This window comes from Hypomesus nipponensis, chromosome 4 (assembly GCF_054491055.1).
Source record: "Hypomesus nipponensis isolate SF chromosome 4, ASM5449105v1, whole genome shotgun sequence".
Lineage (NCBI taxonomy): Eukaryota > Metazoa > Chordata > Actinopteri > Osmeriformes > Osmeridae > Hypomesus > Hypomesus nipponensis.
Genome location: NC_140364.1, coordinates 52,418 through 77,354, shown reverse-complemented (window position 1 = coordinate 77,354; position 24,937 = coordinate 52,418). Strand labels below are relative to the sequence as shown.

The 24,937-nt window shown below is 49.3% G+C and overlaps 6 non-coding genes and 1 pseudogene across 6 annotated transcripts; all 7 read left to right on the top strand.

Annotated features, from left to right (window-relative positions):
- The first annotated feature begins 532 nt into the window (after positions 1–532).
- Positions 533–732, top strand: LOC146292558 (U2 spliceosomal RNA). Its single transcript, XR_014754774.1, has one exon. It is a non-coding gene; the product is annotated as a U2 spliceosomal RNA (small nuclear RNA).
- A 532-nt stretch (positions 733–1,264) lies between these two features.
- On the top strand, positions 1,265–1,383 carry LOC146292557 (U5 spliceosomal RNA). The gene has a single exon (XR_014754551.1). It is a non-coding gene; the product is annotated as a U5 spliceosomal RNA (small nuclear RNA).
- Positions 1,384–2,202: 819 nt separating this feature from the next.
- LOC146292556 (U2 spliceosomal RNA) lies at positions 2,203–2,393 on the top strand. The gene has a single exon (XR_014754671.1). It is a non-coding gene; the product is annotated as a U2 spliceosomal RNA (small nuclear RNA).
- A 523-nt stretch (positions 2,394–2,916) lies between these two features.
- Positions 2,917–3,035, top strand: LOC146292555 (U5 spliceosomal RNA). The gene has a single exon (XR_014754550.1). It is a non-coding gene; the product is annotated as a U5 spliceosomal RNA (small nuclear RNA).
- Positions 3,036–4,409: 1,374 nt separating this feature from the next.
- LOC146292554 (U2 spliceosomal RNA) lies at positions 4,410–4,610 on the top strand (annotated as a pseudogene).
- Positions 4,611–5,148: 538 nt separating this feature from the next.
- Positions 5,149–5,267, top strand: LOC146292553 (U5 spliceosomal RNA). Its single transcript, XR_014754549.1, has one exon. It is a non-coding gene; the product is annotated as a U5 spliceosomal RNA (small nuclear RNA).
- Positions 5,268–6,086: 819 nt separating this feature from the next.
- Positions 6,087–6,277, top strand: LOC146292552 (U2 spliceosomal RNA). Its single transcript, XR_014754670.1, has one exon. It is a non-coding gene; the product is annotated as a U2 spliceosomal RNA (small nuclear RNA).
- Positions 6,278–24,937: the final 18,660 nt, after the last annotated feature.

Here is a 24,937-nt window from a genome sequence, read left to right as displayed (position 1 = left end):
CCGGAGCGCCTGATAGGGTTTCGGTGACGGAGGAGGGTCGGAGCGGTCGCCTGCCTGGGGGCTTCGGCCCCGACGCCAGGCGGGGACTTGTCCCCAAATTCAGAGTGTTGGGCGTTTCGGCGCCCAACACTGCTGGTAACCCAGAGGTGGGCCAGGCCACCTGAGGGCGAATGGACCGACGGACGGACTGATGGCCGGACCCGAGGAACGGAACAGAAACCTCGCCGAAGGGCAGCCTGGGAGCAGTGGCATAGGGATGGGCCTTCCCAGGGGCCGTCGCGACAGAAGGCAGCGGGCTAGTCGCTTGACTCCACTGGCGAGGAAGATCGGGAGGAGAGGGAGACGGAGTCACCAAGGGCGGGCTTGAGTGGACTTTTGTCGGGCCTCGGACTCCCACTTGTAACCCCCTAGTGGGGCAATTGTAATGTGCGCCCTTTTGGGTCCTTGTATTGTACGCCCTTTGGGTAACCTGTATGTGTTGACTGTCTTGTATTGATGTGTCTTTTAGAAACGTTTTTAGAATTTGATAAATACTTCTTTTTCTTTTTTTTTTAGAAGAAAAAAAAAAAAAAAAAAAAATCTGTTCTTATCAGTTTAATATCTGATACGTCCTCCATGCGAGGACAACATATTAAACGGATTTTTGCCACAGGGAGTCGGAACAGGGGCTCGCTCCGTCCGCTCCGCGCATCGCCCCGGTATTGCAGCGCCTCCGGGAAGGGTGCACTCTTTCTAAGCGTGTCAAAGGGAAAAAACGAGGGAGTGAGCGATTGGGGTTGGGGCTGGGGTTTTTGGGGTTGGGGCTGGGGTTTTTGGGGTTGGGGCTTGGGTTTTTGTGGCGATGAGGTGAAAAAAGGGGTTTGACGCGCGGCGGCGGCGGAGGCGGCGGAGGCGGCGGAGGCGGCGGAGCCCCGTCGGCCGGCGGCGTTTTCCCGCCCTTTTAGATATAAAAAAAAAAAAAAAAAAACCTGAAGTGAGGTGAGTGACTTGAAATGGGGGAGACAGTGAGTGAGTGAGTGAGTGAGTGAGTGAGTGAGTGAGTGAGTGAGTGAGTGAGAGTGAAAGAGAGAGAGAGTGAAAGAGAGAGAGTGAAAGAGAGAGAGTGAAAGAGAGAGAGTGAAAGAGAGAGAGAGTGAAAGCCCCTTTGCGGCCGGTGGCGTTTCCACGCCTTTTCCCGGAAAGGAAGGACGCCGCCGCGGACGAGCGAGCCAGGGCCAACGGAGGGGTCGGGAGCGGGCCGTTTGGGCGGTTTCAAAAAAAACGGTCACTCTGGCTCCCCTTCAGCACGCACAAGCCTTTCGCCTTTTACTAAAGACTTCCGTGGAGGGGAGCGCCGACGAGCGGGACGTGGTATTTTTGGTCGGCTTTGCCCGAGGGAGGGCAGAGCCTGATGGATTTGTGAGGAAAAAAAGCAGGGTAAGGTTAGCGTTGGGTGGCTGGGTGGGTGGGTGGGTGGGTGCGTGCGTGCGTGCGTGCAGGTCTTTTTGTCTTCCTTTTTCCTCTGCTTAATCCCGATCCCTTGGCCTTTTGGTCCCTGCTCCTTCCGTGGCCCGCTGGGCCTCTTGGTCCCTGCTTCCTCTTGGTCCCTGCTTCTTCTTGGTCCTCTTGGTCCCTGCTTCCTCTTGGTCCCTGCTTCCTCTTGGTCCCTGCTTCTTCTTGGTCCTCTTGGTCCCTGCTTCCTCTTGGTCCCTGCTTCCTCTTGGTCCCTGCTTCCTCTTGGTCCCTGCTTCCTCTTGGTCCCTGCTTCTTCTTGGTCCTCTTGGTCCCTGCTTCCTCTTGGTCCCTGCTTCCTCTTGGTCCCTGCTTCCTCTTGGTCCCTGCTTCCTCTTGGTCCCTGCTTCCTCTTGGTCCCTGCTTCTTCTTGGTCCTCTTGGTCCCTGCTTCCTCTTGGTCCCTGCTTCCTCTTGGTCCCTGCTTCCTCTTGGTCCCTGCTTCCTCTTGGTCCCTGCTTCCTCTTGGTCCCTGCTTCCTCTTGGTCCCTGCTTCTTCCTCCGTGGCCCGCTTGGCCTTTGCTTTTAGCTGCCGTCTTCTCGGTCCCCGCCGCCGCCGCTTCTTCTTCTTCCCCTGCGGCGTCGGCGTTTCCTTTTGGCTTCCGTCGTCGGGGCCGTTCTCGGTCCGGCGGTCGCCAGAGCGGCCGGCGCCCAAACGTCCCGGCCGGCGCACGGAGGCCCCGCGCGCGGGGGGCGCGGAGCAGTGCGGGTCATCGCTTCTCGGCCTTTTGGCTAAGATCAAGTGTAGTATCTGTTCTTATCAGTTTAATATCTGATACGTCCTCCATGCGAGGACAACATATTAAACGGATTTTTGCCACAGGGAGTCGGAACAGGGGCTCGCTCCGTCCGCTCCGCGCATCGCCCCGGTATTGCAGCGCCTCCGGGAAGGGTGCACTCTTTCTAAGCGTGTCAAAGGGAAAAAACGAGGGAGTGAGCGATTGGGGTTGGGGCTGGGGTTTTTGGGGTTGGGGCTGGGGTTTTTGGGGTTGGGGCTTGGGTTTTTGTGGCGATGAGGTGAAAAAAGGGGTTTGACGCGCGGCGGCGGCGGAGGCGGCGGAGGCGGCGGAGGCGGCGGAGCCCCGTCGGCCGGCGGCGTTTTCCCGCCCTTTTAGATATAAAAAAAAAAAAAAAAAAAAAACCTGAAGTGAGGTGAGTGACTTGAAATGGGGGAGACAGTGAGTGAGTGAGTGAGTGAGTGAGTGAGTGAGTGAGTGAGAGTGAAAGAGAGAGAGAGTGAAAGAGAGAGAGTGAAAGAGAGAGAGTGAAAGAGAGAGAGTGAAAGAGAGAGAGAGTGAAAGCCCCTTTGCGGCCGGTGGCGTTTCCACGCCTTTTCCCGGAAAGGAAGGACGCCGCCGCGGACGAGCGAGCCAGGGCCAACGGAGGGGTCGGGAGCGGGCCGTTTGGGCGGTTTCAAAAAAAACGGTCACTCTGGCTCCCCTTCAGCACGCACAAGCCTTTCGCCTTTTACTAAAGACTTCCGTGGAGGGGAGCGCCGACGAGCGGGACGTGGTATTTTTGGTCGGCTTTGCCCGAGGGAGGGCAGAGCCTGATGGATTTGTGAGGAAAAAAAGCAGGGTAAGGTTAGCGTTGGGTGGCTGGGTGGGTGGGTGGGTGGGTGGGTGCGTGCGTGCGTGCGTGCAGGTCTTTTTGTCTTCCTTTTTCCTCTGCTTAATCCCGATCCCTTGGCCTTTTGGTCCCTGCTCCTTCCGTGGCCCGCTGGGCCTCTTGGTCCCTGCTTCCTCTTGGTCCCTGCTTCTTCTTGGTCCTCTTGGTCCCTGCTTCCTCTTGGTCCCTGCTTCCTCTTGGTCCCTGCTTCCTCTTGGTCCCTGCTTCCTCTTGGTCCCTGCTTCTTCTTGGTCCTCTTGGTCCCTGCTTCCTCTTGGTCCCTGCTTCCTCTTGGTCCCTGCTTCCTCTTGGTCCCTGCTTCCTCTTGGTCCCTGCTTCCTCTTGGTCCCTGCTTCTTCTTGGTCCTCTTGGTCCCTGCTTCCTCTTGGTCCCTGCTTCCTCTTGGTCCCTGCTTCCTCTTGGTCCCTGCTTCCTCTTGGTCCCTGCTTCCTCTTGGTCCCTGCTTCCTCTTGGTCCCTGCTTCTTCCTCCGTGGCCCGCTTGGCCTTTGCTTTTAGCTGCCGTCTTCTCGGTCCCCGCCGCCGCCGCTTCTTCTTCTTCCCCTGCGGCGTCGGCGTTTCCTTTTGGCTTCCGTCGTCGGGGCCGTTCTCGGTCCGGCGGTCGCCAGAGCGGCCGGCGCCCAAACGTCCCGGCCGGCGCACGGAGGCCCCGCGCGCGGGGGGCGCGGAGCAGTGCGGGTCATCGCTTCTCGGCCTTTTGGCTCAGATCAAGTGAGTGGCTGTCCTTAATTGGACAGCCATTGGCCCTCCCCCGTCGATACCGGAGCGCCTGATAGGGTTTCGGTGACGGAGGAGGGTCGGAGCGGTCGCCTGCCTGGGGGCTTCGGCCCCGACGCCAGGCGGGGACTTGTCCCCAAATTCAGAGTGTTGGGCGTTTCGGCGCCCAACACTGCTGGTAACCCAGAGGTGGGCCAGGCCACCTGAGGGCGAATGGACCGACGGACGGACTGATGGCCGGACCCGAGGAACGGAACAGAAACCTCGCCGAAGGGCAGCCTGGGAGCAGTGGCATAGGGATGGGCCTTCCCAGGGGCCGTCGCGACAGAAGGCAGCGGGCTAGTCGCTTGACTCCACTGGCGAGGAAGATCGGGAGGAGAGGGAGACGGAGTCACCAAGGGCGGGCTTGAGTGGACTTTTGTCGGGCCTCGGACTCCCACTTGTAACCCCCTAGTGGGGCAATTGTAATGTGCGCCCTTTTGGGTCCTTGTATTGTACGCCCTTTGGGTAACCTGTATGTGTTGACTGTCTTGTATTGATGTGTCTTTTAGAAACGTTTTTAGAATTTGATAAATACTTCTTTTTCTTTTTTTTTTAGAAGAAAAAAAAAAAAAAAAAAAAAATCTGTTCTTATCAGTTTAATATCTGATACGTCCTCCATGCGAGGACAACATATTAAACGGATTTTTGCCACAGGGAGTCGGAACAGGGGCTCGCTCCGTCCGCTCCGCGCATCGCCCCGGTATTGCAGCGCCTCCGGGAAGGGTGCACTCTTTCTAAGCGTGTCAAAGGGAAAAAACGAGGGAGTGAGCGATTGGGGTTGGGGCTGGGGTTTTTGGGGTTGGGGCTGGGGTTTTTGGGGTTGGGGCTTGGGTTTTTGTGGCGATGAGGTGAAAAAAGGGGTTTGACGCGCGGCGGCGGCGGAGGCGGCGGAGGCGGCGGAGGCGGCGGAGCCCCGTCGGCCGGCGGCGTTTTCCCGCCCTTTTAGATATAAAAAAAAAAAAAAAAAAAAACCTGAAGTGAGGTGAGTGACTTGAAATGGGGGAGACAGTGAGTGAGTGAGTGAGTGAGTGAGTGAGTGAGTGAGTGAGTGAGTGAGTGAGTGAGAGTGAAAGAGAGAGAGAGTGAAAGAGAGAGAGTGAAAGAGAGAGAGTGAAAGAGAGAGAGTGAAAGAGAGAGAGAGTGAAAGCCCCTTTGCGGCCGGTGGCGTTTCCACGCCTTTTCCCGGAAAGGAAGGACGCCGCCGCGGACGAGCGAGCCAGGGCCAACGGAGGGGTCGGGAGCGGGCCGTTTGGGCGGTTTCAAAAAAAACGGTCACTCTGGCTCCCCTTCAGCACGCACAAGCCTTTCGCCTTTTACTAAAGACTTCCGTGGAGGGGAGCGCCGACGAGCGGGACGTGGTATTTTTGGTCGGCTTTGCCCGAGGGAGGGCAGAGCCTGATGGATTTGTGAGGAAAAAAAGCAGGGTAAGGTTAGCGTTGGGTGGCTGGGTGGGTGGGTGGGTGGGTGCGTGCGTGCGTGCGTGCAGGTCTTTTTGTCTTCCTTTTTCCTCTGCTTAATCCCGATCCCTTGGCCTTTTGGTCCCTGCTCCTTCCGTGGCCCGCTGGGCCTCTTGGTCCCTGCTTCCTCTTGGTCCCTGCTTCTTCTTGGTCCTCTTGGTCCCTGCTTCCTCTTGGTCCCTGCTTCCTCTTGGTCCCTGCTTCTTCTTGGTCCTCTTGGTCCCTGCTTCCTCTTGGTCCCTGCTTCCTCTTGGTCCCTGCTTCCTCTTGGTCCCTGCTTCCTCTTGGTCCCTGCTTCTTCTTGGTCCTCTTGGTCCCTGCTTCCTCTTGGTCCCTGCTTCCTCTTGGTCCCTGCTTCCTCTTGGTCCCTGCTTCCTCTTGGTCCCTGCTTCCTCTTGGTCCCTGCTTCTTCTTGGTCCTCTTGGTCCCTGCTTCCTCTTGGTCCCTGCTTCCTCTTGGTCCCTGCTTCCTCTTGGTCCCTGCTTCCTCTTGGTCCCTGCTTCCTCTTGGTCCCTGCTTCCTCTTGGTCCCTGCTTCTTCCTCCGTGGCCCGCTTGGCCTTTGCTTTTAGCTGCCGTCTTCTCGGTCCCCGCCGCCGCCGCTTCTTCTTCTTCCCCTGCGGCGTCGGCGTTTCCTTTTGGCTTCCGTCGTCGGGGCCGTTCTCGGTCCGGCGGTCGCCAGAGCGGCCGGCGCCCAAACGTCCCGGCCGGCGCACGGAGGCCCCGCGCGCGGGGGGCGCGGAGCAGTGCGGGTCATCGCTTCTCGGCCTTTTGGCTAAGATCAAGTGTAGTATCTGTTCTTATCAGTTTAATATCTGATACGTCCTCCATGCGAGGACAACATATTAAACGGATTTTTGCCACAGGGAGTCGGAACAGGGGCTCGCTCCGTCCGCTCCGCGCATCGCCCCGGTATTGCAGCGCCTCCGGGAAGGGTGCACTCTTTCTAAGCGTGTCAAAGGGAAAAAACGAGGGAGTGAGCGATTGGGGTTGGGGCTGGGGTTGGGGCTGGGGTTAGGGTTAGGGTTAGGGTTAGGGTTAGGGTTAGGGTTTAGGGTTAGGGTTAGGGTTAGGGTTAGGGTTAGGGTTAGGGTTAGGGTTAGGTTTGGGTTAGGGTAGGGTTAAAAGGAAAACTGGATGGTCTTAAAGAGCACGGGCCTATTATTACTGTGTTATTAAGCTGATTGAAATTGAATTGAGAGGAGCAGGAATGCAGATGGATGTATTGTAAAATTGTGTTTGTTTTTTTACACAGGTGCTGTGTAGCCATGGACGAGTGGATGGTGTTTATGGATTTGAGGATCAAGGTAAGTGTTGTTGAAATTACTTTTTAAGGTGTAAATCTATGTGTGTGCATGTAAGTAGGTGTGAGTGTATTTAACAGGTGCTGTGTGGCGATGAATAAGTGGATGGTGCTAAAGATGGAGATCAAGGTAAGTGTTATTGCCATGTTTTTAGTGCGTGGGTCTATGTGTCTGTGTGGAGCTGTGCGTGACTAAGTAAAAAATGAACTATGTGTGTGTGTTTATACTTGAGCCTCTGTATGAGGGTGTAGATGTATGTGTTTTGTATGGACCTGATATGTGTGTGTGTGTGTGTGTGTGTGTGTGTGTGTGTGTGTGTGTGTGTATGGGTGTTATGTAGTCAGTACCAGAAGAAAGTATACGTCAACAGAATTGCCATGAAAGTATATGTATACACTTTATTTATTAAATGAACCTGGTCCTGTGTGAAAAAGTTAGAGTGTTATGTTTTCTCATTCAGTCCCAGGGGTGTAATTGTGTTCAACTGTGTGATCCATTTTCTTTCGGCATGCTTCCGCTGTCCACTGGACCACCCGGACCCCGACTCCACACCAGATATGATGAGGTGAGTGACGGGGTGCTCCTGGAAGTGTGTGATCAGTGTTGTTTGTAGGTGTGCCCGTGAGATGTTGTTCAGATGTTGTTTCAACCTAGTGTCTATTGAAGCTCCGGTTTCTCCTATGTAGTGTTTATGGCAGAGGGTGCAGGTGATGATGTAAACCACATTGGAGGTTTGTAGGGTGAAACTGTCCGGGATTGGAGCCGATGTGTGGCTATGGGGGTTTGTAATGAATTTCCTGTTCTTGTAGTGCAGTGTGTGAGGTTTGGTTATTGGAGGGGGCATATTGCTGAATTTGGTATGTATGAGAATATCCTTAAGGCTTTTATTTTTTCTATATGCTGAGATGATCCTATATGGTTTAAGTGGAGGGTATGTGTGTTGAGCTGTGGTGAAGTTGTGTTTGAATGCATGTTGCAGTGGGCGTGTTCTATGCGAGAATGTCGTAACTAATGGGATTATGATTTTAGGTGGATCTAGGTCTGTGCCGGTTGTGTGTGGGGTAGCCGGGGAGGTGGGAGGAGAGGTAGGGTTAAAGGGGGGGTGTGATTCCGGGATGGGGTTAAAGGGCGGGTCCGCGTAGATGTTAAAGGGGGAGTTGGGGTTAGGCGTGGGGTCGGAGAAATTGGGATTAGGATTAAAAATCAGATTGGGTCTTTCCGTAGAATTAAGAGGAGAGGGGGTGGGGTTGCGGGGAAGGTTGGGGTTACGTGCAGGGTCCGAGGGGTTGGGTTTAGGGTGAGGGACCAGGTTGGGTCTACCCATAGAATTAAAAAGAGGGGGGTTGGGGTTGCGGGGAGGGTTGGTGTTAGGCGCAGAATCCGAGGGGTTGGGTTTAGGGTGAGGGGCCAGGCTAGGTGTGATTTTGGAAGGAGGGGAAGTGGGGTTAAGGGGAAGATTGGGTTGGGGGCTGTGAGTACGGGTGAAATTAAAGATGGGGTAATAACGGGGTGTTGGATGGGGCTCCGCAGCAGAGTCCAGGGAAGGTTCAGGGTCAGGAGGGGGATTGGGGGAGGATACAGGATACGAACCCGGTGTAGGGTAAGGGAAAGGATTCGGGGGGAGGGGGACAGGAGGGGGAGGGACTCTGCTGCAGGTTGTGGGTGTACCGTTGCTTGTGTTTGGAGTGTCTGAGATGTGTGTGATGTGTGTGTGTTGGTTGTGTGTGTATCGTTGTTTGTAGTGTTGGATGTGTGTGTGGGCTGAGTGGGAGAGAGAGCTGCCAAAGTGTCATTCTTGATGGTGCGCAGAAACCTCTTGGAATATCCCCTTTGTCTGAGTGAGTGAAAGAGTGTTTGAATGGCTATGTGTAAATCATCTTTGTGAGATGATATTCTATGGAACCGGATGATCTGTGATTTGACGATACCTTTAAATGTGTGTTTGGGGTGATAGCTTTGTTTGTGTAGTAGGGCGTGTGTGTCTGTGGGTTTGAAATATACTCGTGTCTGAAGCGTCTTATGTGTTGCATTTATTGTGTTAAAGTAAACCGTGGTGTCTAAAAAGTGAACCTGTTGTGGATCAATGATGTGTTTCACCGTGATGGATGGATGGTGTGAGTTGAGTATGTGTATGAACTCCGTAAAGTGTTTGATGTCGTGCGGCCATGCTCCTATGATATCGTCTAAAAACCTAAAGTAGAATGATGGTTGCAGTGGACACTTTGACAGCGCTTCCCTCTCCCACTCAGCCATATAGATGTTTGCATATGCGGGGGCGAATTTCTTGCCCATAGCCGTTCCCATTGTTTGTAGGTAATGTTTATTGTTAAACAAAAAATCATTATTGTCTAAACTTATTTGTAGTAACTGTAGAATATCCTGATCCGGTCTATTGTTGTCTGGGTATTTTTGAAACAAGGATTTGACAGCCTGTACACCCATTGTGGTGTTGATGTTGGTGTACAGGCTGTCGACATCGATGGTGAAAATGTGTGTATGGGAGGGAACGGCTATGGGCTTGAGCATCTCTAAAAAGTGATATGTGTCCTTGAGATAACTGGGGTGACGGGTGGATAAGGGATTGATGTAGTGATCAATGTATTCCGATATGTTGTAGGACTCGCTGTTGCAATCCGATACTATGGGTCTACCAGGAGGAACTTCAAAGGGAATGGTCCAGGTGTCCGGTTCTTTATGGATCTTGGGAAGTAAGTAAAAGAGTCTTTGTCGTGGGGTGTCCGGTCCGTATAGGTAGTCCCGTTGCTTAGCTGTAATGTAGTGTCTGTCATAGAGTGATTTGATGATAGTCCTAAGTCTCACCTGTGTCTGTGGTTGTATGCTATCCGGTATGATTTTATAATGTCTGATGTTGTTTAACTGTCTATTTGCTTCAAAAATGTACTGGTGGTTGTCTAAGATAACTATTTTGGATCCTTTGTCCGCTGGTTTGATGACTATGTGTGGGTTGTTTTTAAGTGTTTGTAGTGATTCTCGGAGTGTGGTAGTGAGGTTGTCCTGTCTGTCCGTCTGTGTGTTGTGGTCTCTTAAAGTCCTTCTGTCCGTCTTGATGAGGGTCCTGATGTGGTGGTCCACCTGGGAGAGTTTAGGCTCCCAGGTGGAAGGATTGATGAAGGGCAGATGGTTATCGCTCTCTGTATAGTCAAAGTAGTCCAGTATTTTAAGTCGTCTGTGATATTTGTGGATGTCCCTTTGAAGCTCCTCCTGGTCAAAAGTGGTAGGGCGGGGCACAAAAGTGAGGCCTCTCTCCAGAAGTGCTACTTGTGCTGGTGATGGGTGAAATGTTTTGGACAGATTCAAAATGTTGGAACTGGATGGTAGTGGTGAGTGAGGGAACTGGGGGGCGGGGGGAGGAGAGGGGGCCGTAGATGTGTGTGTCCTTGGTGAATGTGTGATAATGTTAACGGTGTCCGGGTTGTGAGTATGAGTAATTATAAATTTAATTGTGAGCACCAGTGTGAAAATATTGCTGCTGCGGTTTCTGGTGTCCAGTGAATGTTGTCCCTATTAGTGCGGAATGAATCATGCGGTATTTCATACAGTGTGGGTAAGTGTGTGCTGATGTAACTGTTTATGGTCTTGATGTTTTGTTTTTGTTGTGGAGTGAGAAATGGTGAGTGACTTATGATGGGGACGTAGATAGTGGCGTTGGGAAAGGTGCTCTTCGCTTCTCTGTGCATACTGGCTAGTTGTTTAAGTGATGTCTGGTATGGGTCGAGATCCTTATTGTTGAGACCCACCGAGAGCACCACCACCTCTGTATGTGGGTGTACCTGGGTTTTTTCCAAGACCCTTTGGAAGTGGTTGAAGGTGGCCCCGGGGTAGCTATCCACCTGTGCCCTAGGGTTCTGGAAGGGGGGGATCCTATTTAAATTGGAATCCCCAATGAATAGGTGGGACTTGAGGCCTTTGATGTTCCAGTCCGCCACCTTGCGTGCGGGCCGGGCCATGTGGTAAGATGGTGTAACTAGTGTGTGGGTGTATTGGGGGGTGGTTTGGTCTGTTGACGGGAAAAGAGAAGTACGTGTTGGCTGTAGGGATGTGCGTGTTGCGGCGCCGAGTTTCGGAGAGTCCCCCACAGGCCCCTTGGTGGGGTGGAAAGGGGAGGGCTCAGAGCAGGCTTTAGCCAAAGGTGATTTGCCTTTTGGGTGCCCTTTCATCATGGTAGCCTGCAATGAGGGCCTGTTTTTTGGGGGACTCTCCTGTTCGGCGCCTGGGGAAGGGAGGAAGAAAGAAGGAGTTAAGGGGTGTTTGGTGATGTTTGGGACTGGATGCTGACGGGTGGGGGAGGCTGATGCGGGGGAGTATCGGTGACCTACAGGGGAGGGGAAGCTTATCTCTGCGGAGAAAGCTCCCCGTGCATGTGTCTGTACGTTAGAAGGGGAGAAGGTGTGTTTCTTGAAGTGGGACTGAGTGAGGGACTTAGTGGCTAATGTAGGGGGAGTCCTGCGTGCGGTGGCCAGGAGGGGGATCTGCGATGTACGTGCTCCTAAGTTAAGTGTGTATTTGTATGCATGAGGGGGTCTAGGAAGAAGTGGGATTTCTGGGGATGTCCGTGTGTTGTGAGATAAAATGTCAGCGTTGTGTTGTTCTGTAAGTGTTTCTATGTGTGTGTTAATTATCTCTTTTGTAGGTGTGTTCGTGACTGCCTGATGTGACCGTGGGGCTGGCAAGGTGGCGGACTGGACGATCGGCGGAGGTAAGTGCTGTGTCGCTGTCTGATGTGCTGGTGAAGCCGATGCTGTGCATTCTATGGGTGAAAGTTGTGTGTGTGAGTGTGCTGTAGTGTTGTTGGTTGTGCCTGTGGTAGGTAGCTGTGGAGAGTGTAAGTGTTGTGTAGTGTTGTCGGGTGTGTGTTGTGTAGTGCTGGTGTCTGTGTGTGGTGTGTGTGTTGTGGTGTTGTTAGCTATGTGTGTTGTAATTTGTTGTGGAGAGACTAATTGTAGTGCATGTGGTGTGTGTTGTGTAGTGTTGTTGGTTGTGGGTGATGTATGAGGTCTAGTGTTGTTAGTTGTGTGTGGTGTGTCTTGTGTAGTGTTGTTGACTGCATGTGGTGTACTTGTGTGTAGTGCAGTGTTGTTGACTGTACGTGGTGTGTGTTGTGTAATGCTGTTGGCTGTATGTGATGTTAGAGGTGTAGTGTTGTCTGCTATGTGGGTTGTCATTTGCTGTTGAGCGAATGACTGTAGTGTATGTGGTGCGTGTTGTGTAGTGTTGTTGGCCCTAGGTGATGTGTGTGGTGGTGAGGTGTTATTGGCTATGTGTATTGTAGCTTGCTGTAAGGAGGAGGGCTGTGGTGTGTGTGTTGCATGTTGTGTAATGTTGTTGGCTGTCTGTGGTGTGTGCGGTGTAGTGTTGTTTGCTCCGTATGTTGTCATTTGCTGTTGAGGGTCTGGCTGAGGTGTATGTGGTGCGTGTTGTGTGGTGTTGTGCGCTGTATGCGGTGTAGTGTTGTTGGCTATGTGTACTGTAGTTTGCTGTTGAGGGAAGGACTGTGGTGTATGTGGTGCGTGTTCTGTCGTGTTGTTGACTGTATGTGGTGTGTGTAGTGTAGTTTTGTGGGCTGTGTGTGTTGTAGATTGCTGTTGAGAGAGGGACTGTGGTGCATTGTTGTGGACTGTGTTGACCCGTGAATGCGGTGGGAGATCCGTTGTACGTACAATAGGTGATGGAGGTGCAGGTGTCTGTGATGTAATCGTGTGCCTGGAGGTGTTGGATGGCTGTTGACTAAGTGTCTGTGGTTTAAGCATATCTGCATATGTCCTGCGTGGCTGTTGAGTGGGTGTGTGTGATGTAGGGATGGCTGTGTGTGTAGTAGTGGTAGTAGTGGTAGTAGTGTGTGGCTGCTGTGTGGGTGGACCTGTTGTGAGAGTAACCCTATGTGTAGTGGCTGGCTGCAGGATGGGTGATTGTGGTGTTTGAATGGTCCTGTGAGCCTGTTCGTGTTGTGTGGCTGAGGGGAGCTGTAAAAGTGTCTCTACTGTTGTGATGGTTGTGTCTGTAAGTCTGTGTGTGTATCTTTTCTGTGCCCAGCCCATGGCTATGTGTAGTGCAGTGGTGTTTAAGGTGGGTGCTGTCGGGATGAGTGTTTGGATGGTCTTATTGTAATGTGTCTGTAGAATGTCCAAGTTATTGTTCATCCATGATGTGGTGTTTTGTGATACTAACTGTGTGGTGTGTTCTGTAGGTGAAGAGGGTCTGATAAAAGAAGTGAGTTTCCCCACCTGCCTCATCATGCCTCTTGGGTGAGTCTTACTTAAAATGGCTGTGTTCATGATTTCGCCATGGTGGACCGCCTGTATGATTTTAAAATACAATTTTGCCGCCTGTCTGGTGGCCTCGTCTGGTGCCTGACCAGTGGCTCCAGCGTGGTATGTGCTGTGTGTCTGCGTGTTGTGTGTGTTTGCATGAGTGTTGTGTGTCTGAGTGTTATGCCTCTGAATGTTGTGTGTGTCTGTATGAGAGTTGTGTGCTTGAGTGTTATGTCTCTGAGTGTGATGTGTGTCTACATGTGTGTTGTGTGCCTGAGTGTGATGCCTCTGAGTGTGATGTGTGTCTACATGTGTGTTGTGTGCCTGAGTGTTATGCCTCTGAGTGTGATGTGTGTCTACATGAGTGTTGTGTAACTGGGTGTTATGTCTCTGAGTGTTGTGTTGGTCTACATAAGTGTTATGTGTTTGAGTGTTGTGTGGCTGCCCCCTAGGTGGAGGAATGTATCGTGGGTGAGTGTTGTGGGCCTGTGTGTTGTAGGGCTGAGTGTTTTGTGCGTGAGTGTTGTGGCCTTGTGTGTTGTATGTCTGAGCTTGGCGAGCTTGAGTGTACTGCAATTGAGTGTTGCGTGGGTGTATGTTATGTGTCTGGGCGTTGTATGGATGAATGTGGTAATCATGTGTTTGAGTGTGGTGTGGTTGAATGGGAGGATATGGTGTTCTGTTGTACATGTGTGATGCTCTAGATGGTGGATGAATCTGTGGGTGCATGTTGTGTGGGTGGAAGTTATGTGTGAAGCTATTATGTGTCTGGGCGTTATGTGGGTGAAAGTTATGTGTAAAGTTATTATGTGTCTGGGTGTTATATGATTGAGTATAGGTGTGTGGTGCTCTGAATGGTGGATGGGTCTGTAGATGTAAAAGGGGTGGCCGGCCCAGTAAAGAAGGCCTGGCTACACTGCTAAAAATGCTATCTGGTCTATTGGTGTGCTCTCCTGACTTGAGGCGCACAAATGGTTTACCCCTACCGTGGTACATGTTTTAAAATCAGAATGGGTGACCTGGACAGCTGTGTGTGTTAAGAAGCTGCCCAGATCGGGCCCTTACCGCCTTTGTGTAGTTGTTGAGTACAGGAGGCGTAGATGGTGGATTAGGCCAGTGTTGAAGTCCTCTTCTCTCTCTCTCTCTCCAGGTCCAGGTGTCGTGCTTAGTTTCCAGATGGAAATTTAAAAAGAGGTCAGTGTTCCTGGTGTAGGTAAAAAAGGCCCGGGCCTGTAGGCAGAGATTAAAAAGAGTAAAACAATCCTGGGGAATTCTTCTGGTGGCAGGGAGTCTAAAAGGGAGCCCTCCCCAAACTGATTTTAAAACTGTATTTTATTAGCTTTAAAAACAAAGTATCAAGTCCAAACTGCTTAGGGATAAAACCAAAATGTGCATCGACAAGTTTTGTCCCGACGTTTCGCAGAGTTACTGCTTCCTCAGGGGAGATAGGCTCCCAGGAGAGCACACCAATATTTATGAACTAGCACCCTTGGGAGAGGGGAGTGCCCCTCTCCCAAGGGTGCCCTAATTGGCCCTACCTGATTGGATAGAATGTTATCCCTGCTCTGTCCCTAACGCTATACCTCATTCTAATTGGTTCTCTAGGCTACCTCTTTGTTGTGATTGGTCCATTTAAATTATAGGGGTGAGTGCTGGTACATTTCCATCCCCTTCCCAAAAGGTTTCCAGAGGTTTATACAGAGTGGAAATTTTTGAAGGTGTGTGTGTGTGTGTGAGATATGTGTCAGTGTTTGTGTGTGTGTGTGTGTCATCTGCAATGCATTGTGGGAGGTGTAGTCTGTAAAACGGTGGGAATATGAACCCAAACCAAAAACATACAACTGTAACTCAAAAAACATATGTGGATGTGTGTTGTGGATCTAGGGTACATCCTGAAGTAGGTATTCCCTGAGCAAATGGTGGGGATTTATGCCCAGACTAGTCCACTACCATTTGTAATCATAAAATCACAATTATCATAAATATGTGAGTGAGATGTAAGTGTGAATGTAGCATATATGTAATTAAAACACCTGTTCTGTATTGTACAAAGGCCCGTAATATCATGTACGGTGGATGATGGAAAATATCTTATGTATAGAGATAGGGATATGTTGAATGTACTGTATGTTAATGTAGATCAATGAGGGTAAAAAATGCTGCAATTCTTAAAAGGGTTGTGTATTTGTATATGTTTTCTGATCATGGGCATGATGAGGCAGGTACTAAAAGATTAAAAACATGAATAAAAAGTTATGAAATGGTAGAAAATGGGGAAACTGCACAACTAGACTGTAAAACATTGGACAGTAATCTGGTTTCTCTTGTTCTAGCAGGTGCACATAAAAACTTTGTCCACTAGATGTCGCCATTTTTGTCCCATATTTTGCTGGTAAGTGTACTATATATATATTTTTTAACTGGTATATGTGTAGTGTAGTGTTCTTATCCATGATGAGTGTAATATGTATATTACTGATGTGGTGTGTGTAGGTGTAGTGTGATGTTTTTGTCCATGATGAGTGTACTATGTATATTACTGCTACGATATGTGTAGGTGTAGTGTAATGTTCTTATAATGTAGTTTGTATATTACTGATCCGATATGTGTAAATGTAGTGTAATGTTCTCATCCATGATGGGTGTAGTTGTTATATTACTGATATGATATGTGGGTGTATCCATTATGTACGACGATGTGTGTGTATGTGTGCTAGTGTGTTGGTATTTAGGGTCATAATGCTGTGCGGGATGTGTGGAGTATTCTAGTGTGTCCCTTGTGTGGTGTGTTGTATTGTAGGTCTGTAATGTGTCCGTGTGCTGCTGAATTGAGGAAGCTGACACTGTGGGGTTGGAAATTCACATACATACACACAACAGCTTCAACAGCACAAAGACCAACAAAACATCAGAACCCTCATAATGTTCATCCCATGGCTATACAGGATCCCAGGAGTTTGTTGTTGTAAGCATATTATCTAAGACACAGGTGGGCACCCCGGGGGCCTTCACTGCAGTTGTTGTGGATGTTGTTTTGTTCTCGGTGGGTCCCAACATGGTGGCCAGTGGACAGCGGGTCCTTCTTATGTGTTGTGGTGAGAGGTGAGTGTAAGTACTAAAGTAAGGCTAAACAACAGAAATAATGGCTCTGGCAGGGTTAGGTTTGGGTTAGGGTAGGGTTAAAAGGAAAACTGGATGGTCTTAAAGAGCACGGGCCTATTATTACTGTGTTATTAAGCTGATTGAAATTGAATTGAGAGGAGCAGGAATGCAGATGGATGTATTGTAAAATTGTGTTTGTTTTTTTACACAGGTGCTGTGTAGCCATGGACGAGTGGATGGTGTTTATGGATTTGAGGATCAAGGTAAGTGTTGTTGAAATTACTTTTTAAGGTGTAAATCTATGTGTGTGCATGTAAGTAGGTGTGAGTGTATTTAACAGGTGCTGTGTGGCGATGAATAAGTGGATGGTGCTAAAGATGGAGATCAAGGTAAGTGTTATTGCCATGTTTTTAGTGCGTGGGTCTATGTGTCTGTGTGGAGCTGTGCGTGACTAAGTAAAAAATGAACTATGTGTGTGTGTTTATACTTGAGCCTCTGTATGAGGGTGTAGATGTATGTGTTTTGTATGGACCTGATATGTGTGTGTGTGTGTGTGTGTGTGTGTGTGTGTGTGTGTGTGTGTATGGGTGTTATGTAGTCAGTACCAGAAGAAAGTATACGTCAACAGAATTGCCATGAAAGTATATGTATACACTTTATTTATTAAATGAACCTGGTCCTGTGTGAAAAAGTTAGAGTGTTATGTTTTCTCATTCAGTCCCAGGGGTGTAATTGTGTTCAACTGTGTGATCCATTTTCTTTCGGCATGCTTCCGCTGTCCACTGGACCACCCGGACCCCGACTCCACACCAGATATGATGAGGTGAGTGACGGGGTGCTCCTGGAAGTGTGTGATCAGTGTTGTTTGTAGGTGTGCCCGTGAGATGTTGTTCAGATGTTGTTTCAACCTAGTGTCTATTGAAGCTCCGGTTTCTCCTATGTAGTGTTTATGGCAGAGGGTGCAGGTGATGATGTAAACCACATTGGAGGTTTGTAGGGTGAAACTGTCCGGGATTGGAGCCGATGTGTGGCTATGGGGGTTTGTAATGAATTTCCTGTTCTTGTAGTGCAGTGTGTGAGGTTTGGTTATTGGAGGGGGCATATTGCTGAATTTGGTATGTATGAGAATATCCTTAAGGCTTTTATTTTTTCTATATGCTGAGATGATCCTATATGGTTTAAGTGGAGGGTATGTGTGTTGAGCTGTGGTGAAGTTGTGTTTGAATGCATGTTGCAGTGGGCGTGTTCTATGCGAGAATGTCGTAACTAATGGGATTATGATTTTAGGTGGATCTAGGTCTGTGCCGGTTGTGTGTGGGGTAGCCGGGGAGGTGGGAGGAGAGGTAGGGTTAAAGGGGGGGTGTGATTCCGGGATGGGGTTAAAGGGCGGGTCCGCGTAGATGTTAAAGGGGGAGTTGGGGTTAGGCGTGGGGTCGGAGAAATTGGGATTAGGATTAAAAATCAGATTGGGTCTTTCCGTAGAATTAAGAGGAGAGGGGGTGGGGTTGCGGGGAAGGTTGGGGTTACGTGCAGGGTCCGAGGGGTTGGGTTTAGGGTGAGGGACCAGGTTGGGTCTACCCATAGAATTAAAAAGAGGGGGGTTGGGGTTGCGGGGAGGGTTGGTGTTAGGCGCAGAATCCGAGGGGTTGGGTTTAGGGTGAGGGGCCAGGCTAGGTGTGATTTTGGAAGGAGGGGAAGTGGGGTTAAGGGGAAGATTGGGTTGGGGGCTGTGAGTACGGGTGAAATTAAAGATGGGGTAATAACGGGGTGTTGGATGGGGCTCCGCAGCAGAGTCCAGGGAAGGTTCAGGGTCAGGAGGGGGATTGGGGGAGGATACAGGATACGAACCCGGTGTAGGGTAAGGGAAAGGATTCGGGGGGAGGGGGACAGGAGGGGGAGGGACTCTGCTGCAGGTTGTGGGTGTACCGTTGCTTGTGTTTGGAGTGTCTGAGATGTGTGTGATGTGTGTGTGTTGGTTGTGTGTGTATCGTTGTTTGTAGTGTTGGATGTGTGTGTGGGCTGAGTGGGAGAGAGAGCTGCCAAAGTGTCATTCTTGATGGTGCGCAGAAACCTCTTGGAATATCCCCTTTGTCTGAGTGAGTGAAAGAGTGTTTGAATGGCTATGTGTAAATCATCTTTGTGAGATGATATTCTATGGAACCGGATGATCTGTGATTTGACGATACCTTTAAATGTGTGTTTGGGGTGATAGCTTTGTTTGTGTAGTAGGGCGTGTGTGTCTGTGGGTTTGAAATATACTCGTGTCTGAAGCGTCTTATGTGTTGCATTTATTGTGTTAAAGTAAACCGTGGTGTCTAAAAAGTGAACCTGTTGTGGATCAATGATGTGTTTCACCGTGATGGATGGATGGTGTGAGTTGAGTATGTGTATGAACTCCGTAAAGTGTTTGATGTCGTGCGGCCATGCTCCTATGATATCGTCTAAAAACCTAAAGTAGAATGATGGTTGCAGTGGACACTTTGACAGCGCTTCCCTCTCCCACTCAGCCATATAGATGTTTGCATATGCGGGGGCGAATTTCTTGCCCATAGCCGTTCCCATTGTTTGTAGGTAATGTTTATTGTTAAACAAAAAATCATTATTGTCTAAACTTATTTGTAGTAACTGTAGAATATCCTGATCCGGTCTATTGTTGTCTGGGTATTTTTGAAACAAGGATTTGACAGCCTGTACACCCATTGTGGTGTTGATGTTGGTGTACAGGCTGTCGACATCGATGGTGAAAATGTGTGTATGGGAGGGAACGGCTATGGGCTTGAGCATCTCTAAAAAGTGATATGTGTCCTTGAGATAACTGGGGTGACGGGTGGATAAGGGATTGATGTAGTGATCAATGTATTCCGATATGTTGTAGGACTCGCTGTTGCAATCCGATACTATGGGTCTACCAGGAGGAACTTCAAAGGGAATGGTCCAGGTGTCCGGTTCTTTATGGATCTTGGGAAGTAAGTAAAAGAGTCTTTGTCGTGGGGTGTCCGGTCCGTATAGGTAGTCCCGTTGCTTAGCTGTAATGTAGTGTCTGTCATAGAGTGATTTGATGATAGTCCTAAGTCTCACCTGTGTCTGTGGTTGTATGCTATCCGGTATGATTTTATAATGTCTGATGTTGTTTAACTGTCTATTTGCTTCAAAAATGTACTGGTGGTTGTCTAAGATAACTATTTTGGATCCTTTGTCCGCTGGTTTGATGACTATGTGTGGGTTGTTTTTAAGTGTTTGTAGTGATTCTCGGAGTGTGGTAGTGAGGTTGTCCTGTCTGTCCGTCTGTGTGTTGTGGTCTCTTAAAGTCCTTCTGTCCGTCTTGATGAGGGTCCTGATGTGGTGGTCCACCTGGGAGAGTTTAGGCTCCCAGGTGGAAGGATTGATGAAGGGCAGATGGTTATCGCTCTCTGTATAGTCAAAGTAGTCCAGTATTTTAAGTCGTCTGTGATATTTGTGGATGTCCCTTTGAAGCTCCTCCTGGTCAAAAGTGGTAGGGCGGGGCACAAAAGTGAGGCCTCTCTCCAGAAGTGCTACTTGTGCTGGTGATGGGTGAAATGTTTTGGACAGATTCAAAATGTTGGAACTGGATGGTAGTGGTGAGTGAGGGAACTGGGGGGCGGGGGGAGGAGAGGGGGCCGTAGATGTGTGTGTCCTTGGTGAATGTGTGATAATGTTAACGGTGTCCGGGTTGTGAGTATGAGTAATTATAAATTTAATTGTGAGCACCAGTGTGAAAATATTGCTGCTGCGGTTTCTGGTGTCCAGTGAATGTTGTCCCTATTAGTGCGGAATGAATCATGCGGTATTTCATACAGTGTGGGTAAGTGTGTGCTGATGTAACTGTTTATGGTCTTGATGTTTTGTTTTTGTTGTGGAGTGAGAAATGGTGAGTGACTTATGATGGGGACGTAGATAGTGGCGTTGGGAAAGGTGCTCTTCGCTTCTCTGTGCATACTGGCTAGTTGTTTAAGTGATGTCTGGTATGGGTCGAGATCCTTATTGTTGAGACCCACCGAGAGCACCACCACCTCTGTATGTGGGTGTACCTGGGTTTTTTCCAAGACCCTTTGGAAGTGGTTGAAGGTGGCCCCGGGGTAGCTATCCACCTGTGCCCTAGGGTTCTGGAAGGGGGGGATCCTATTTAAATTGGAATCCCCAATGAATAGGTGGGACTTGAGGCCTTTGATGTTCCAGTCCGCCACCTTGCGTGCGGGCCGGGCCATGTGGTAAGATGGTGTAACTAGTGTGTGGGTGTATTGGGGGGTGGTTTGGTCTGTTGACGGGAAAAGAGAAGTACGTGTTGGCTGTAGGGATGTGCGTGTTGCGGCGCCGAGTTTCGGAGAGTCCCCCACAGGCCCCTTGGTGGGGTGGAAAGGGGAGGGCTCAGAGCAGGCTTTAGCCAAAGGTGATTTGCCTTTTGGGTGCCCTTTCATCATGGTAGCCTGCAATGAGGGCCTGTTTTTTGGGGGACTCTCCTGTTCGGCGCCTGGGGAAGGGAGGAAGAAAGAAGGAGTTAAGGGGTGTTTGGTGATGTTTGGGACTGGATGCTGACGGGTGGGGGAGGCTGATGCGGGGGAGTATCGGTGACCTACAGGGGAGGGGAAGCTTATCTCTGCGGAGAAAGCTCCCCGTGCATGTGTCTGTACGTTAGAAGGGGAGAAGGTGTGTTTCTTGAAGTGGGACTGAGTGAGGGACTTAGTGGCTAATGTAGGGGGAGTCCTGCGTGCGGTGGCCAGGAGGGGGATCTGCGATGTACGTGCTCCTAAGTTAAGTGTGTATTTGTATGCATGAGGGGGTCTAGGAAGAAGTGGGATTTCTGGGGATGTCCGTGTGTTGTGAGATAAAATGTCAGCGTTGTGTTGTTCTGTAAGTGTTTCTATGTGTGTGTTAATTATCTCTTTTGTAGGTGTGTTCGTGACTGCCTGATGTGACCGTGGGGCTGGCAAGGTGGCGGACTGGACGATCGGCGGAGGTAAGTGCTGTGTCGCTGTCTGATGTGCTGGTGAAGCCGATGCTGTGCATTCTATGGGTGAAAGTTGTGTGTGTGAGTGTGCTGTAGTGTTGTTGGTTGTGCCTGTGGTAGGTAGCTGTGGAGAGTGTAAGTGTTGTGTAGTGTTGTCGGGTGTGTGTTGTGTAGTGCTGGTGTCTGTGTGTGGTGTGTGTGTTGTGGTGTTGTTAGCTATGTGTGTTGTAATTTGTTGTGGAGAGACTAATTGTAGTGCATGTGGTGTGTGTTGTGTAGTGTTGTTGGTTGTGGGTGATGTATGAGGTCTAGTGTTGTTAGTTGTGTGTGGTGTGTCTTGTGTAGTGTTGTTGACTGCATGTGGTGTACTTGTGTGTAGTGCAGTGTTGTTGACTGTACGTGGTGTGTGTTGTGTAATGCTGTTGGCTGTATGTGATGTTAGAGGTGTAGTGTTGTCTGCTATGTGGGTTGTCATTTGCTGTTGAGCGAATGACTGTAGTGTATGTGGTGCGTGTTGTGTAGTGTTGTTGGCCCTAGGTGATGTGTGTGGTGGTGAGGTGTTATTGGCTATGTGTATTGTAGCTTGCTGTAAGGAGGAGGGCTGTGGTGTGTGTGTTGCATGTTGTGTAATGTTGTTGGCTGTCTGTGGTGTGTGCGGTGTAGTGTTGTTTGCTCCGTATGTTGTCATTTGCTGTTGAGGGTCTGGCTGAGGTGTATGTGGTGCGTGTTGTGTGGTGTTGTGCGCTGTATGCGGTGTAGTGTTGTTGGCTATGTGTACTGTAGTTTGCTGTTGAGGGAAGGACTGTGGTGTATGTGGTGCGTGTTCTGTCGTGTTGTTGACTGTATGTGGTGTGTGTAGTGTAGTTTTGTGGGCTGTGTGTGTTGTAGATTGCTGTTGAGAGAGGGACTGTGGTGCATTGTTGTGGACTGTGTTGACCCGTGAATGCGGTGGGAGATCCGTTGTACGTACAATAGGTGATGGAGGTGCAGGTGTCTGTGATGTAATCGTGTGCCTGGAGGTGTTGGATGGCTGTTGACTAAGTGTCTGTGGTTTAAGCATATCTGCATATGTCCTGCGTGGCTGTTGAGTGGGTGTGTGTGATGTAGGGATGGCTGTGTGTGTAGTAGTGGTAGTAGTGGTAGTAGTGTGTGGCTGCTGTGTGGGTGGACCTGTTGTGAGAGTAACCCTATGTGTAGTGGCTGGCTGCAGGATGGGTGATTGTGGTGTTTGAATGGTCCTGTGAGCCTGTTCGTGTTGTGTGGCTGAGGGGAGCTGTAAAAGTGTCTCTACTGTTGTGATGGTTGTGTCTGTAAGTCTGTGTGTGTATCTTTTCTGTGCCCAGCCCATGGCTATGTGTAGTGCAGTGGTGTTTAAGGTGGGTGCTGTCGGGATGAGTGTTTGGATGGTCTTATTGTAATGTGTCTGTAGAATGTCCAAGTTATTGTTCATCCATGATGTGGTGTTTTGTGATACTAACTGTGTGGTGTGTTCTGTAGGTGAAGAGGGTCTGATAAAAGAAGTGAGTTTCCCCACCTGCCTCATCATGCCTCTTGGGTGAGTCTTACTTAAAATGGCTGTGTTCATGATTTCGCCATGGTGGACCGCCTGTATGATTTTAAAATACAATTTTGCCGCCTGTCTGGTGGCCTCGTCTGGTGCCTGACCAGTGGCTCCAGCGTGGTATGTGCTGTGTGTCTGCGTGTTGTGTGTGTTTGCATGAGTGTTGTGTGTCTGAGTGTTATGCCTCTGAATGTTGTGTGTGTCTGTATGAGAGTTGTGTGCTTGAGTGTTATGTCTCTGAGTGTGATGTGTGTCTACATGTGTGTTGTGTGCCTGAGTGTGATGCCTCTGAGTGTGATGTGTGTCTACATGTGTGTTGTGTGCCTGAGTGTTATGCCTCTGAGTGTGATGTGTGTCTACATGAGTGTTGTGTAACTGGGTGTTATGTCTCTGAGTGTTGTGTTGGTCTACATAAGTGTTATGTGTTTGAGTGTTGTGTGGCTGCCCCCTAGGTGGAGGAATGTATCGTGGGTGAGTGTTGTGGGCCTGTGTGTTGTAGGGCTGAGTGTTTTGTGCGTGAGTGTTGTGGCCTTGTGTGTTGTATGTCTGAGCTTGGCGAGCTTGAGTGTACTGCAATTGAGTGTTGCGTGGGTGTATGTTATGTGTCTGGGCGTTGTATGGATGAATGTGGTAATCATGTGTTTGAGTGTGGTGTGGTTGAATGGGAGGATATGGTGTTCTGTTGTACATGTGTGATGCTCTAGATGGTGGATGAATCTGTGGGTGCATGTTGTGTGGGTGGAAGTTATGTGTGAAGCTATTATGTGTCTGGGCGTTATGTGGGTGAAAGTTATGTGTAAAGTTATTATGTGTCTGGGTGTTATATGATTGAGTATAGGTGTGTGGTGCTCTGAATGGTGGATGGGTCTGTAGATGTAAAAGGGGTGGCCGGCCCAGTAAAGAAGGCCTGGCTACACTGCTAAAAATGCTATCTGGTCTATTGGTGTGCTCTCCTGACTTGAGGCGCACAAATGGTTTACCCCTACCGTGGTACATGTTTTAAAATCAGAATGGGTGACCTGGACAGCTGTGTGTGTTAAGAAGCTGCCCAGATCGGGCCCTTACCGCCTTTGTGTAGTTGTTGAGTACAGGAGGCGTAGATGGTGGATTAGGCCAGTGTTGAAGTCCTCTTCTCTCTCTCTCTCTCCAGGTCCAGGTGTCGTGCTTAGTTTCCAGATGGAAATTTAAAAAGAGGTCAGTGTTCCTGGTGTAGGTAAAAAAGGCCCGGGCCTGTAGGCAGAGATTAAAAAGAGTAAAACAATCCTGGGGAATTCTTCTGGTGGCAGGGAGTCTAAAAGGGAGCCCTCCCCAAACTGATTTTAAAACTGTATTTTATTAGCTTTAAAAACAAAGTATCAAGTCCAAACTGCTTAGGGATAAAACCAAAATGTGCATCGACAAGTTTTGTCCCGACGTTTCGCAGAGTTACTGCTTCCTCAGGGGAGATAGGCTCCCAGGAGAGCACACCAATATTTATGAACTAGCACCCTTGGGAGAGGGGAGTGCCCCTCTCCCAAGGGTGCCCTAATTGGCCCTACCTGATTGGATAGAATGTTATCCCTGCTCTGTCCCTAACGCTATACCTCATTCTAATTGGTTCTCTAGGCTACCTCTTTGTTGTGATTGGTCCATTTAAATTATAGGGGTGAGTGCTGGTACATTTCCATCCCCTTCCCAAAAGGTTTCCAGAGGTTTATACAGAGTGGAAATTTTTGAAGGTGTGTGTGTGTGTGTGAGATATGTGTCAGTGTTTGTGTGTGTGTGTGTGTCATCTGCAATGCATTGTGGGAGGTGTAGTCTGTAAAACGGTGGGAATATGAACCCAAACCAAAAACATACAACTGTAACTCAAAAAACATATGTGGATGTGTGTTGTGGATCTAGGGTACATCCTGAAGTAGGTATTCCCTGAGCAAATGGTGGGGATTTATGCCCAGACTAGTCCACTACCATTTGTAATCATAAAATCACAATTATCATAAATATGTGAGTGAGATGTAAGTGTGAATGTAGCATATATGTAATTAAAACACCTGTTCTGTATTGTACAAAGGCCCGTAATATCATGTACGGTGGATGATGGAAAATATCTTATGTATAGAGATAGGGATATGTTGAATGTACTGTATGTTAATGTAGATCAATGAGGGTAAAAAATGCTGCAATTCTTAAAAGGGTTGTGTATTTGTATATGTTTTCTGATCATGGGCATGATGAGGCAGGTACTAAAAGATTAAAAACATGAATAAAAAGTTATGAAATGGTAGAAAATGGGGAAACTGCACAACTAGACTGTAAAACATTGGACAGTAATCTGGTTTCTCTTGTTCTAGCAGGTGCACATAAAAACTTTGTCCACTAGATGTCGCCATTTTTGTCCCATATTTTGCTGGTAAGTGTACTA